Source organism: Arachis duranensis, chromosome 3 (genome assembly GCF_000817695.3).
Source record: "Arachis duranensis cultivar V14167 chromosome 3, aradu.V14167.gnm2.J7QH, whole genome shotgun sequence".
NCBI lineage: Eukaryota > Viridiplantae > Streptophyta > Magnoliopsida > Fabales > Fabaceae > Arachis > Arachis duranensis.
In genome coordinates, this window is record NC_029774.3 from 68,495,203 (window position 1) to 68,508,253 (window position 13,051).

The window sequence follows — 13,051 nt, forward strand, 5'->3', positions numbered from 1 at the left end:
TTAAAAAATTCAATAAATATATACCCAATGATTTTCGTTAAGAAATAGTTATTTAAGTTTAAATTCATTTTCTCAAATTATTGATACCATTCAAACAAAATATACTTTAAAATTTTATGATGACCTTGAATAACAGGCATAGACTTTCTCTTCTAATATTGAAAAAGTTTCATATCCATAATTAGGCCAAGAGATAGAAAAATACAAAAAAATTATGTAAGTGTTGACATAATTAATACCTATGTATTAATTACAGTACAAGATTAGAGTTAAGGTAAGCATTTACAGTACAAGATCTGATTTTGATAATTATATTTTGTAAATACGAGGCTAATAGAATTACTTGAAAGATAAAGGAGAATACTATCTGTATTTAGTAGAACGAAGAAGAGTGAAAATTGTGCATAAAATAAAAAGATTACTATATACGAAGGAAAGTTAATGATAATTACATTTCATTCCAGTTTTTAAAATGCAACTATGTCAATCACTGTTCATTAATAAGGTTAGAATGGAAATATGAAAATTGGATATCATTCTCTCTATATTCTCTTTATATATATTGTTATAATGAGTTATTTTTTCTTATGATTTTTCAGAGACAAAAAAAAAATAAAAGTAATACATAATTAATTTAATAAATAGAAAAAGATACAGAAAAATAAAAAAAATTAATAAAAGTAGACAAAGATTTGAAAGAAGAGAATGGAATAAAAAAGAAGACGAAGTAATTAGAAGTTATGCGTGGAATAAAAAAGTAACCGCAATAGAAATAAAAAAAATGTTAATTGATAATTTACTTTTTTGACCTTTTTCAAAATAAAAAGTTATATCAGTTACTCTTTATTAATAGGGTTATAATCGAAAAGCGAAAATTGAACACCAAACTCTCCTATTCATATGGTTTACATAGAAAATTAAGAATGAAACGATTTTTAAGAAAAAAAATATACTTTAGAAGGGATGAAGACAATGAAAAAAATAGTCTTAATTTATAAAGTTTTGTACTCTAACTTGTAATTCGGTCTCAACTTAAAAAAAATGATATTATGAAATAATAAATTAAAATTTTTATTTATAATATTATTTAATTGATATATATTATTAATCATTTGTTTTGTAACTTTTTTAGATAAATATATTAATTTTACCATTGGTTTTTATATATTATATATTTTAAAGATAAATTAAAAGTATGCCATACAATATTAATTGATTAACATTTTTTATTCATAACATCTTTCATTTTATTAGGTCATATTTTATTTTACATGATTCTTGATTCTATTATTGACCACAAATTAGTCATTTTTTGTTTTGTTTTAAATCTTAGTTTAGAATCTTAATTTTTGTAATTTTTGTTTAGTTTATTTTTAATCAAACTTGATTGATTCATTTATTTATTTATTCTAAAGTATTGTTATTATATTTTTAAAATTTTTTATATGTTGTTGATTTTTGTGGTAGTTAGGATTATGACACTAATGTTTGAAAATAAAAATATAGGGAAGGGAAAGAAGGAAGGACTTGTACTAAAAAAATTCAATATCAAGAATTAAGTTGTAATTTCAATCAAAGTTTTGTTTTTTTTAATATGTCTTTTTTTTTTGCATAAATAACAGTTAAAAGCTGTGAAAATGTAATTTAAACTTTTTAAATGAGTAACTAAGTCTAATATTGCAACTGAGAGTAGACTTCTCCTCGCATTTTTTCTTTGTAACCTACTTTTACATTTTTTTAAATACAACCAAAACACAACATTTATAAGGTGAAACCGTGCAGATATATTTATATTTATTTTAAAAAAATAATTGTTGATTGATTTTATGTAGGTTGTAAATCAAGACATTGTAACATTTGATTGTTTTACTAGAATTATTTTGAGATTTTTCTATCAATACTTAATTTGTTATTTTTTTTAAATTTAAAATAACAAATCATATTACTTCTTTATTCATGTATAAAATTATTTTTATTTTAGGTTCTTTACGTATTCAAATTACAACTTTATTATTATGTCTATACTTCAGCATATATTTGAGGATAATAATCTATTTCTTCTTGGTGACATAACATACTTATAACATACTTATGAATAAATAACTTCAATTTTAAAAAGTAATGTTTGATTATTTACTTGCATTTCATTTCTTTAATTTTTATTTAATTGTTTTTAATATTATTTATTTATTTATTCAAAGATTCTCTTCAAAAACTATCAATTTAGCATTCAAATTATGTTCTAATTTTGTCTTACATTTTTTTCAATTCTTTCATATTCAAGAGGAATAAACCAATAAATATCTAACTTTTTTCTTCCTTATTTTTTTACTATTTCAATTATTAGAATTTACAATTGTTTTTTATTCTTTCGTAATTACTTATTAGTTATTCTAATATTTATATTTATCTTCACATATTATATGTACATGTTAATTTACATAAGATTTTCGAATTTTTTTTAGTTATTTTTAAAGTGTTATTCACTTTTAAGTGTAATTAAAATTAATAATTTAATATAAATTGATAAATTATTTTACTTTATTAATTAAAATTATGATGTAATCGTTATTATGTTTTCATTTAACTAATTATAATAATACAAAAAGTTTTTATTTTTTTGAAATTTTAAAAAATATGAATGAAATGATCTTTGAATTACATGATTTAGAATTTAAAGATAATTTTTTAAATGCATATTGATTGGAACTAAAAAATATATTGTAAAAATATTGCATAACTAATAGAAAATATGTCGATCATATGCATGCTAATTGTAACACCTTACTACACGAAGTCTTATACTTAAGTCATAAAGTTGAGGTGGCAAGGTATTAGGACCTCTAGAAGTAAAGTATATACACAATATAATAACAATAGTAGTTGAAGGGAAATTATACCGAGGAGCTTGTGAAGAAAAGTTTAAAACAAAAGTCGTAATGCTCATGTAAACGAAAAACTTGTGTGCGAGGAAACCTAAGATTCATAAGTATAGTAAACAGAAAGTAGGAATAGAGGGTCAAAAGTACAAAATAACAAGCTACTAACTCAGCCTGCAAAGCTAAGGCTGGCCAGAGAATATTTACATACTTATATACATAATCTGAAACCCAAAATACATACATAAAATCCTAGTTCTCCATAAACCTCTACGAGGAGTAAATAAACAAGTATATAAGAGGAGAATTTATATATACATATATCAAAAGATTAAAAGAAACCCCAAAAGAAACCACTTCACTTTAGAAGCTCCAGACACCTAGCGAGGTGCCTCTCGACCTCCATCTGAAAAACACAACATAGTATGGGATGAAGACCAGAGGTTCTCAGCATGGTAAAGGTGCCACGCACATAAGATATAAGGTCCTAGGAATGCCAAAGGCAATCTTAGAACACCGACATTCAGATTATAATTCTTAAGGAACTAGTACAGAAACCATAAGCAGAGGTAGGTATCTAAGGTTCTTAAGGTTCTAACCCAATCCTAACTTAATCTCTCAAATTATAATCCACTCGCTGTCTCATTCAACTCTAACCCTTACCATTGATCCAACCAGTCATGGCCTATGGCCCAAATCAAACCAGCTTGGTCTCTGGCGCAAATAAACTCAATCCGACCTCGGGCCCATTTCAAATAAAATCAACATTATCACCGTCCACCACCAAGGTACTCAAAACAGAAAAACAATCACAAACACAAGCAAATACAAGGCAAATACATTTAAAGAACAGTTACAGCAAGTATCACAGTTATCAATTAAATAGAAATTATCAGATAGGCAAACCCAAAACAATTATGCACACCCAAGCAAAGCAAACAAATGCAACATGATGTATGCCTGTCCTACTGGTCGTGAGCTCACATGTCGGTTACTTTGCCAAAACCCGACACATCTGGTAGCTAACTCAGACATTAGTCTTTAGGTTGCGCATCTCCAGGAGGATCATATACAAAGGAGAGTGCCTTTTCACATCGAAGGAATGTGCCTTTCCACCTTCTCCTGGAGGAGATACGAAGGAGAGTGCATTTCCACATCGAAGGAGCGTGCCTTTCCACCTTGCAACCAGAGAAGAATGTGGAGAAAACAATACGAAGGAGAGTACCTTTCCACTTTTCCCACACCCTCATCACGACAAGAGAGGGAACTTCTGTCCTCAACTTGCCATTTGAACACATTTTCAAGTTAACGAGCAAGAGGGATCGCACCCAAGTCTTACCCTCTCGACCGTTCCAGCCACACACATCTCGACTATTCTGGCCACACACACATCTCGACCATTCCAGCCACACACACATCTCGACCATTCCGGCCACACATAATCATTCCCAATCTCATTATTAACATCTCAGTTCAGTTACTCTAGACCTTCCTTTACTTCCAAGTAATATTGCTTTCCATAGCCTAATCTCATTACTTTCAACATTTACTTCATCTTCAAGTTACCTCTATTTCCTAACTCTATTTCATTACTAAGCTTACTATCCAAATTTAGAACTAACAGTGTGAAAACAGAGGTTTAGGACTACATTTAATCCCCATAACTTTTACATATATCCAGCACAAACACACTTTATAGCAATCCTATACAACACCACTAACCACTCTTCATATCACAAACTATTATACTTCCATTTTTACCCAATTCACACCTTAAACTTTTTACTTCCAACAACAAAATCACCAACATGTTATCATACATACATATAATCAATATCACCAATTTATCAACAATATGAAGACACCAAGGAGGCATTATATCCCCACCATAACCATAATCACCAACTCATGTTTAATCCCCATCATCAATCGATATCATAATTACTAAACATTCAACATACATAATCATTCCAGCTTATCCTATGGTTCTCTAGCCTAAGTTTTCACAAAACATTATATATTAAATACAGAAAACCTAAACCATACTTTGGCCAATTTTTCAAATAACCTGAGTGATACCAGGGCATCTTAGGCTAGTTTTACTAGCCTTTTTCTTTGTTTTTGATAGGTTTTATGCACTTTCTTAAGTCATAAGTAAGCCATTTGGGTAGAAATTCATGCATACCTAGATTCATCCAATTATGATTAATATGATGCAATTTCATGAGAATTATACTATAATTACTTGTGTATTAAGAATGATAAGAATTCTCATGACTTTAGCAAGGCTTTGATGCATGTATTGGTTGATGATAGGCGAAGGAAAGCATGGAGGAAGGTTGAAGACTGAGCATATAAAGATGGAGAAGAAGCAACGTTGGTGGCCAAGTTGGACCACCAACGTTGACTCAAACTTGGAAGAGAAACAGAGCACCCCTTTGTAATCAAATGCTGATGCTCACGTTTGAAGTAGCGTTGGGCATCCAACGTCACCCCCAACGTGGTGATGAAAATTTTCAATTCTGGAGCCAAATGATTTTTAAGCGACGCGTACCCGTCTACGACGCGTACGCGTAAGAAAAAGCAAAATTTATTATCCGTGCAAAAGTGTGCGTCACGTGCACGCGTGGAATGACAAAAACTACCATCCACGTGCACGTGTGGATCACACGTGTGCGTCAAAAATAGAACGTTAGAGGTCCAAAGTTAACTCAAACGTAGCCTCCAACGTCCGCGATGCTCAGCCCATAATTGAGATTTGAAAAATATGCATCGACGCGTATGCGTGGATGGGAAAAACATCAATTTACGCGAAAGCGTGAAGCATACGTATGCGTGAAAATGCTAACGTTTGAGGGAATGTTTGGGGTCCAACGCTGAGGCCAACATCTTTAAAGCTGAAAAATGATTTTTTTCATCCACGCGCACACGTTGAGCACGCGCACGCGTGGATAAGTTATTTGCCCATTTTGCGCGAATGCGCAAGGCACGCACACGCGTGGTTTAGCTGACGTTGGCCCTCCAATGTTGAGTCAAACGCCAACGACAGCAAGCCTTTCTGGTTTTTGCTGATCTGATTCAAAGTGGCGTTTGAGTCAACGTTGACCCTTAAACGTTGACACAAACTTGAATCATCAGTATTCAAATTTTGCACAGATCTCTTCTCAACAAAAGGGCAACCAATTGGAATGATCATGAACCCAATTCCATCAAGGCCAAAAGCCCAATTCAAGGCTGGAAGATCAAAAATAGAAAGTGTATAAATGGGAGTTAGTTTGATTTGTGGGGGACTTCAGATTTTAGCCTAATTTTTCATTTTTGAGTTTTATTGAGCGCTCTGTACCTGAGATTGGATCGGAGTCTTGCGCTCTATTTTTCATTTCTACTTGCCTCTGCAACCTTTACTTTTTGTTTGAAATTTTGGATTGAGATTGAAGGAATTCTGTTTCAATTCTTGATATGAAATTCATCTCTGTTCTTCTTCTGCATAATTATGAGAATTTAGAAATTGGATTTGATTTTCACTCACTGTCTTCATTTACATTTCTTTTGCAATTTATTTACTCTTTGATCAAGGAAGGAATTGAGATCTAGATCTACCTGCTAGTCTCATTGATCTCTTGAGATCCTCAATTTCTCTTTTAGATTTTACCATTGAGCTAAGTTTACTTCCTGTTTTGTTCTTCAAGCAATCTTACCCTTCTGTTTAGCTTTTCTGCAACTCATCTCATCTTCTACTTCTTTGATTAATTGCTCTTTACATTTTTTCGTTGAATTCTGAATCCTAACTCCCAAATCCCTTTACTATTCAAGTAATTTACATTTCCCAGTAATTTAACTTCAGTAATTTAGATTTCTTGCACTTTAAGTTTCAGCCATTTACGTTTCTTGCAATTTAAGTTTAAGCTCAATTTATATTTCCTGCACTTTAGATTCTGTCAATTTCCCCTCTCCCTTTTATTTTCATGCAATTTAGCTTCTGTTGGTTACGATTCACTCAAATTATCAACTGTTTGCTTAACTAAACTAACTACTTAACTAAAATTGCTCAATCCTTCAATCCCTGTGGGATCGACCTCACTCATGTGAGTAATTACTACTTGATGCGACCCGGTACACTTGCCGGTGAGTTTTGTGTTGGAATCTAATTTCCGCCCATCACTGAGACACCACCAAAGCACCAAACACAGTCCCAGAATGTCCAAAGTCACCAACGCACGTCACCCAAACTCCACCGAATTCCAAAGCTCACAATTCAAGCTCCAACATATACATATATACACCTAAATTTAAAATTTACATATATCACACATACATACCCAAACTCAATACCCAATATACAAATTCAAGGAATTAACTAGGGTTAGTCATCCTTACCATATATGTGCTTCAATTAAGCCAAAACCTACCAAATTCTCAATTCAATTTGATCCTAAAACATCAAATTAACCAAAATCTCAATATCCCAAAATCTCAACATTTCGAACTGAAGAAGAGAGAATAGGAGCTGGGAATATGATTTTCTCACCTTGAAAGGTACCGGACTTTGTAGATCTCACCACTGCGGATGCGTGGCCGCAAATAGTGTGGCAATCGGAGCTCCGGATTGAAAGTTATGGCAAATTGAAATCAAAGTAAGGGTTTAAGGTTCTTATTTGCTCCCCCATACCCCCATTTAAGCATGATTCCCTGTTATTGAAGGGAGGAGTAGCTGAAAGTATGGTTTTATATAGGGTGGAGTAAGTGGGTTTGGGCTTTGGGCCCAATATAGGCCCGATTCGATCCATTCGGCTCAATCTTGGGCCAAATTCTTTGAAATTGGTGTCAAAATTTTCATTTTAATTTTCTCTATCATATTAAATCATAAAAATCACATTTCTAATTATCTTGATTAAAAATTAATTTATTAGCTAATCATTTACTAATTTCTCGAGTTTTACATCTTACTCTCCTAACAGAAATTTTTGCCCTTAAAAATTTGCTTTGTCAGATTTATCTGACCTCTTGCCACTCTCCTAACATTAATTCAAACACTAATACATTCTCTAGCCTTAGGTATAAGATCATAACTTAGTCAAATTCAAGTCTAAGCTATACCCATTTGTTTCATTTTTAACTTAGTCTAGTTTTTTTCAACGACTATAAGTTTTCTTATCCTATATATGTTCCACCTAATTCAATTTAAATCTCCAGTCCTTCTCAAATATTTTAAATACTAATCAATTCTCCAATCTTTTTATTCTAATTCAATCTGTTATAACCTAAATGATGCACACTTTCCACTCCTCGCTCTTACGCCGATTCCTTAAGACACCCTCATATCCTAATACTCCTTTCTCATGTTACTACAATTCTAGAGCCACCAAATTCACCATGCTTCCACAATGTTACTCTGATTACAAGCCACTAAGAACTTAATCACTAGTCTACTCTATCAAAACATTTCTTGGGTCTCTTTATCCCTCTAACTAAGCGCTATTGAAATTTACTCCAGTTGCACGAGTTCTAATCCCTTGGTTTCTTTTCATCACCAGCTCCATTACTGACTCCATCATTGTTTCTAGCTTGTTGTAGGAGCCCACTAGCAATAGCCTGTGCATCTGTCCTATCGTCAATCGTATCACCTCACTCGCACCCATGAGATGCCATTTGGATCTTGCACTACAAGAAAGTTTCAACATAGTGACCAATTTTAGCGACCAACAAAATCGATCACTATTAGCAACCGATTTTGCGACCAATCAAACTTTTCTAGGATTTAAAAAAATTGGTTGCTAAATCGGTCGCTAAATTTAAATTAGCGACCGATTTAGTGACCATCCACTCATGGTGGCTAAATTGGTTGCTAAAATAAAAATTAGTGACCGATTTAGCTATCAATGACAAAGCCAATCTAGTTGGTCACTAAAACCGGTTATTTTTTTAACTTAGCAACCGAATTAACAACCAAAACAAAAAAGAAGATTTTAGGGTATGTTGGTGGCTAAATCAGTTGCTATTTTTAATTTGGCGACTGATTTTGCGACCAATATAAAAACAAGCTTAATGGTGGTTGGTCGCTAAATCGGTCGCTAAGAAGTTGGTCGATAAATCAGTTTCTAAGTGTTAAGATAGCAACCGATTTAGCGACCAACTATAAAATGTTGGTTTTATAGCATTCAGTCGCTAAATTAGTTGCTATTTTATAATTTTGTGATCGAATTAGCAACCGACTTAAAAATTTGTTGATAAAATAGTTAGTCGCTAATTCAGTCGTTAAGATAGTGGTTACTAAATCAGTTGCTATGGATTAATATAGCGACCGATTTTAGTGACCAACTATAAAATCTTAGCATTAGAGCAGTTGGTCACTAAATCGGTCGTTGTTAGCAACCGAATTTGAGACCAATTAAAAATCAAAAGTTACAAATTAATTAGTTGCTAAATTGGTTACTGTTTTAATAACCTGGACCCTTTTTTTTAAAAGGAATACGGTGTCGTTCTCTCCCTCACTTACCCTGCATGGTGCCCTAACCTAGAACCAAAACCCATCTCACCTCTCTCCTCTCTCGCCACTCTCTCCCAGTCTCCCTGAAGCTCGGTGCCGGCTCCTCAAGCTCGTCGCTGCCTCAAGCTCGCGTCGCCGCCTCAAGCTCGTCGCAAGCTCTGTAGCGCTAAGTTCGTCTTCCTGGCTTCTCTGTTCGAGGCTTGGAGCAACTTGCCTCCGTGTCGCCGGTCGCCGTCGTTTTGCCGGTCGTCGTCTGTGTCTCCGTCGAAGGTTAGTAGCACTGCTTTCACTTCTTCGGTTCTTCTCTTCCTTTTATGCTCTGCTTGCTGATTTTTGAATGTGTAGTTGTGAATGGATTAATGGAAATCAAATTAGGGATTATGCTCTGTTAGCTTTTTTATTTCAGGTTTAGTGTGATTAGGAATTACTTGTTTCCATTTTATAATTAGGGATTATGCTCTGTTAGCTTTATTAATTTCAGGTTTAGTGTGATTAGGGATTACTTATTGCTGATTTTCTCCTTCTAAGACAAGATGGCTTAATCATTCCGCGACATCTCTCATTCTCTTTCTTCTTTGTGATCTCTGCTATGTCTTCACAGAGCAAGACACGATAATGTAGGAAAAGGTTTGGTTAGTGTAATACTAATAACAGTTTTGAAAACTGGAAAGGATTCATGGTTTTTTCCATTAATTCATTTCTTAGCTTATCCTCAGACCATATGATACCTGTGGTTTTTTAAAAATGATGGGAAATACTTATTAATGATGACTTCAAACTACCGTATAATGCATGCGTCATCTCTTAATTTTATGCATATCTGATCTATCTCAAATAATATATAAAACTGATATCTAATCTATTTCATGCATCTATTTACAATATCTATCTGAGATTACAAGGAGGATGAGTCCTCTCTGATATTTTACATTCACTCAACTATGTCAAGGGAGACTCTTCTCTTGGCACAATATTTCTGAGTGACTGAGTCCATAGTGTAAATATATATATATGAATGAATGCAAGTAGCTAGTCCATCATGTCGGCCAGTAGCCTGATATTGATCGATGTTAGGTGAAAGAGCCAGGTTTCTGCTTTAGAAGGTAGATGCTATCTATAGCTACATTTTATTTGAATTAATCTATTCTACTATTCCATTGTCATGGACACTTTATTTAGTTTCTTTATTGATGATTCATTTTCAGCTTGGCAGTGGTTATCTTTTGAAGTTTTTATTTGGCTTTATTGCTAACTCAATTGGTACAACTGTGGACTGTCATGATATTTGAATTTTCTTTTGCAAATTATCGCGGCTGCCAAAGATGTCCAGGAAAAAAAGGAAATTTATACACCTTATAATATCCTTCTTCTGAATTCTGCTGGTGCTTCTCTACCCATTATGCAATTTGAAGAGGTATTGCTTCTGTTGGTAATGAAGTTTCATTGTTGATTATGATTGCACTGAGTTCTTGGACTTTCTTTCCTTATTAGATTAAAGCTGTTGTTTCTGCGCTATGGAACACACAAGGTTTCCAGGCATGTATTTTGACCAACACACAATGCTAGAGGAGAATGATTTATGATTCATTACATTTGTTTGTATAATCTGCTTAAATTTTTATTGCATATGGTAAATTTGTGTGCAGAGGGACAACGTCAGGAATCAGAGAGAGCATCTGATTCTGCTTCTTGCTAATTCTCATATAAGGCTACACCCTAAACCTGAGCCTCTAAACATGGCACGTACCTGTCTTGCATTTGGCTTTGGCCTATAGTTTTTATTATGCTGTTTCTTTCTAGGTACCTATGTCCCTTGCTTTGTTATAGAGCAATTTACTGGAATGGAGCATTATGAATTTTCTGTTACTGGAGTTGTATCTCACTTTTAGCATTATGAATTTTCTCATTGTAGGCTTATACATATAATATAATATAAACTCATTATTAATGATAATGAATCACTTTATGAATGTATAGCTGAGGCATATGGTTTGCCACTTTTGCCACCGTATCTGAACCTAAGCAATGGCCAAAACATTAAGCAAGGAGTGAATTTTGCTGTTGCCGGAGCCACTGCGCTAGATGCAGAATTCTTCATCCAAAGGGGAATTGGAAAAGCTTTGTGGACTCGTGATTCATTGAACATTCAGCTTGGCTGGTTCAGGAAGCTTTAACCCTCTCTTTGCACCACTAAACAAGGTTACACTAACCACTAAAACGAAACTCTTGTGATACAAGTTGACACTATCCATCATTCTCTGCTTTTTATTATATGTCACAGATTATGATAACTACTTCAAGAATTCGCTATTCATGGTGGGGGAGATAGGTGGTAATGATTATAACTATGCGGCAATTTTTGGTGGAAATGTTAGCCAACTAGTAGATAACGTTCCTGTAGTTGTTGAAGCAATAACAAATGCCACCAGGGTATGTTACTTGTTACATCAAATAGAGCACATTATGATAGAATATAAATTGCATGAAATGAATTTCTATTTTGGTAGGCATTGATAGAAGAAGGAGCAGTGGAGTTAGTGGTGCCGGGAAATTTGCCAGTTGGGTGCTCAGCTGTGTACCTGACCTTGTTTAGAAGCCCAAACAAAGGGGACTACGATGAAAATGGATGCTTGAATGCCTTTAACGGTTTTGCAGTGTACCATAACGAACAGCTCCAACTTGCCTTAAGGAATCTAAGGCACAAATACCCTCAAGCAAGGATCATCTACTGTGCACCAAGGCACTATGGTTAGTTATTACAATACACTTGGAAGATAATTAGTTAATGTTTGGTGCAGGGTTATTTCTATTTGTAGTTCTTGTACTGCATTTAATTAAACTCCACTTCTAACAGAAAAATGATTCCATGTCTTTATTTTTTCGACCCCTTCATTGCAACTAGAGTGCTTGACAAAGTACATTGCCGAATTGTCTTTGTTGGAGTACAGTATGCTTTGTTATGCTCCGTCACTAATAGCTGCTTTTGCAATTTTTCTAGCCAAGTTTATACTCTCCCCCTCAACCAAACCATGGATACAGTACTATCAACAAAGCCTATGATCATTTTAAGATTCTTAATGTTCATTTTAAGGGTATATATGCTTGTGCTTGATATTATTTTTTCTCCTTAAACAGAATGCTACATTGAAGCATTGCCCTCCCTCAATACCTTCAAAATATTTTCAGAATTGAGGAAAGATACAGTTGCATTGCCGGTTCTCAAGAGAGAAGGCCATTCTTCTCTTATCATTATATATGTAGTTACAATTTTTCCCACCTTGATTAGAAGAGTTCTTGTTGTATCTGCTTTTAATTTGATGTGGCATGTTGTTTTTTCTTTCATTTTTTTTTTCAATACATATATGTAGTATACATAAATATAAATTTATTTGTATTAGAATCCATTTTCCATTTCATCTTTATTTGATTTCCAATAATTATTGGGATTCGATTTTAATAAATAGTTATCTATATTTGATTATTTATATATTTTATTGAATTAGAATTATATTTAAAAATTAAATTTTAATAGTGATATATGTGAAATTTAGTTACAATTTATAATTAGAAGCAGCAGTAGCGACTGATTTAGCAATCGATTTTAGAATTTTGAAGTTAGCTATTAGCGACCAATTTAGCGACTGAAAAATTAGCGACTGATTTAGTAACCGAAATATCGGTTGTC

General features: G+C 33.3%; 1 pseudogene; it reads left to right on the forward strand.

Annotated features, from left to right (window-relative positions):
* The first annotated feature begins 8,144 nt into the window (after positions 1 to 8,144).
* LOC107479392 (GDSL esterase/lipase At5g45910-like) lies at positions 8,145 to 12,770 on the forward strand (annotated as a pseudogene).
* Positions 12,771 to 13,051: the final 281 nt, after the last annotated feature.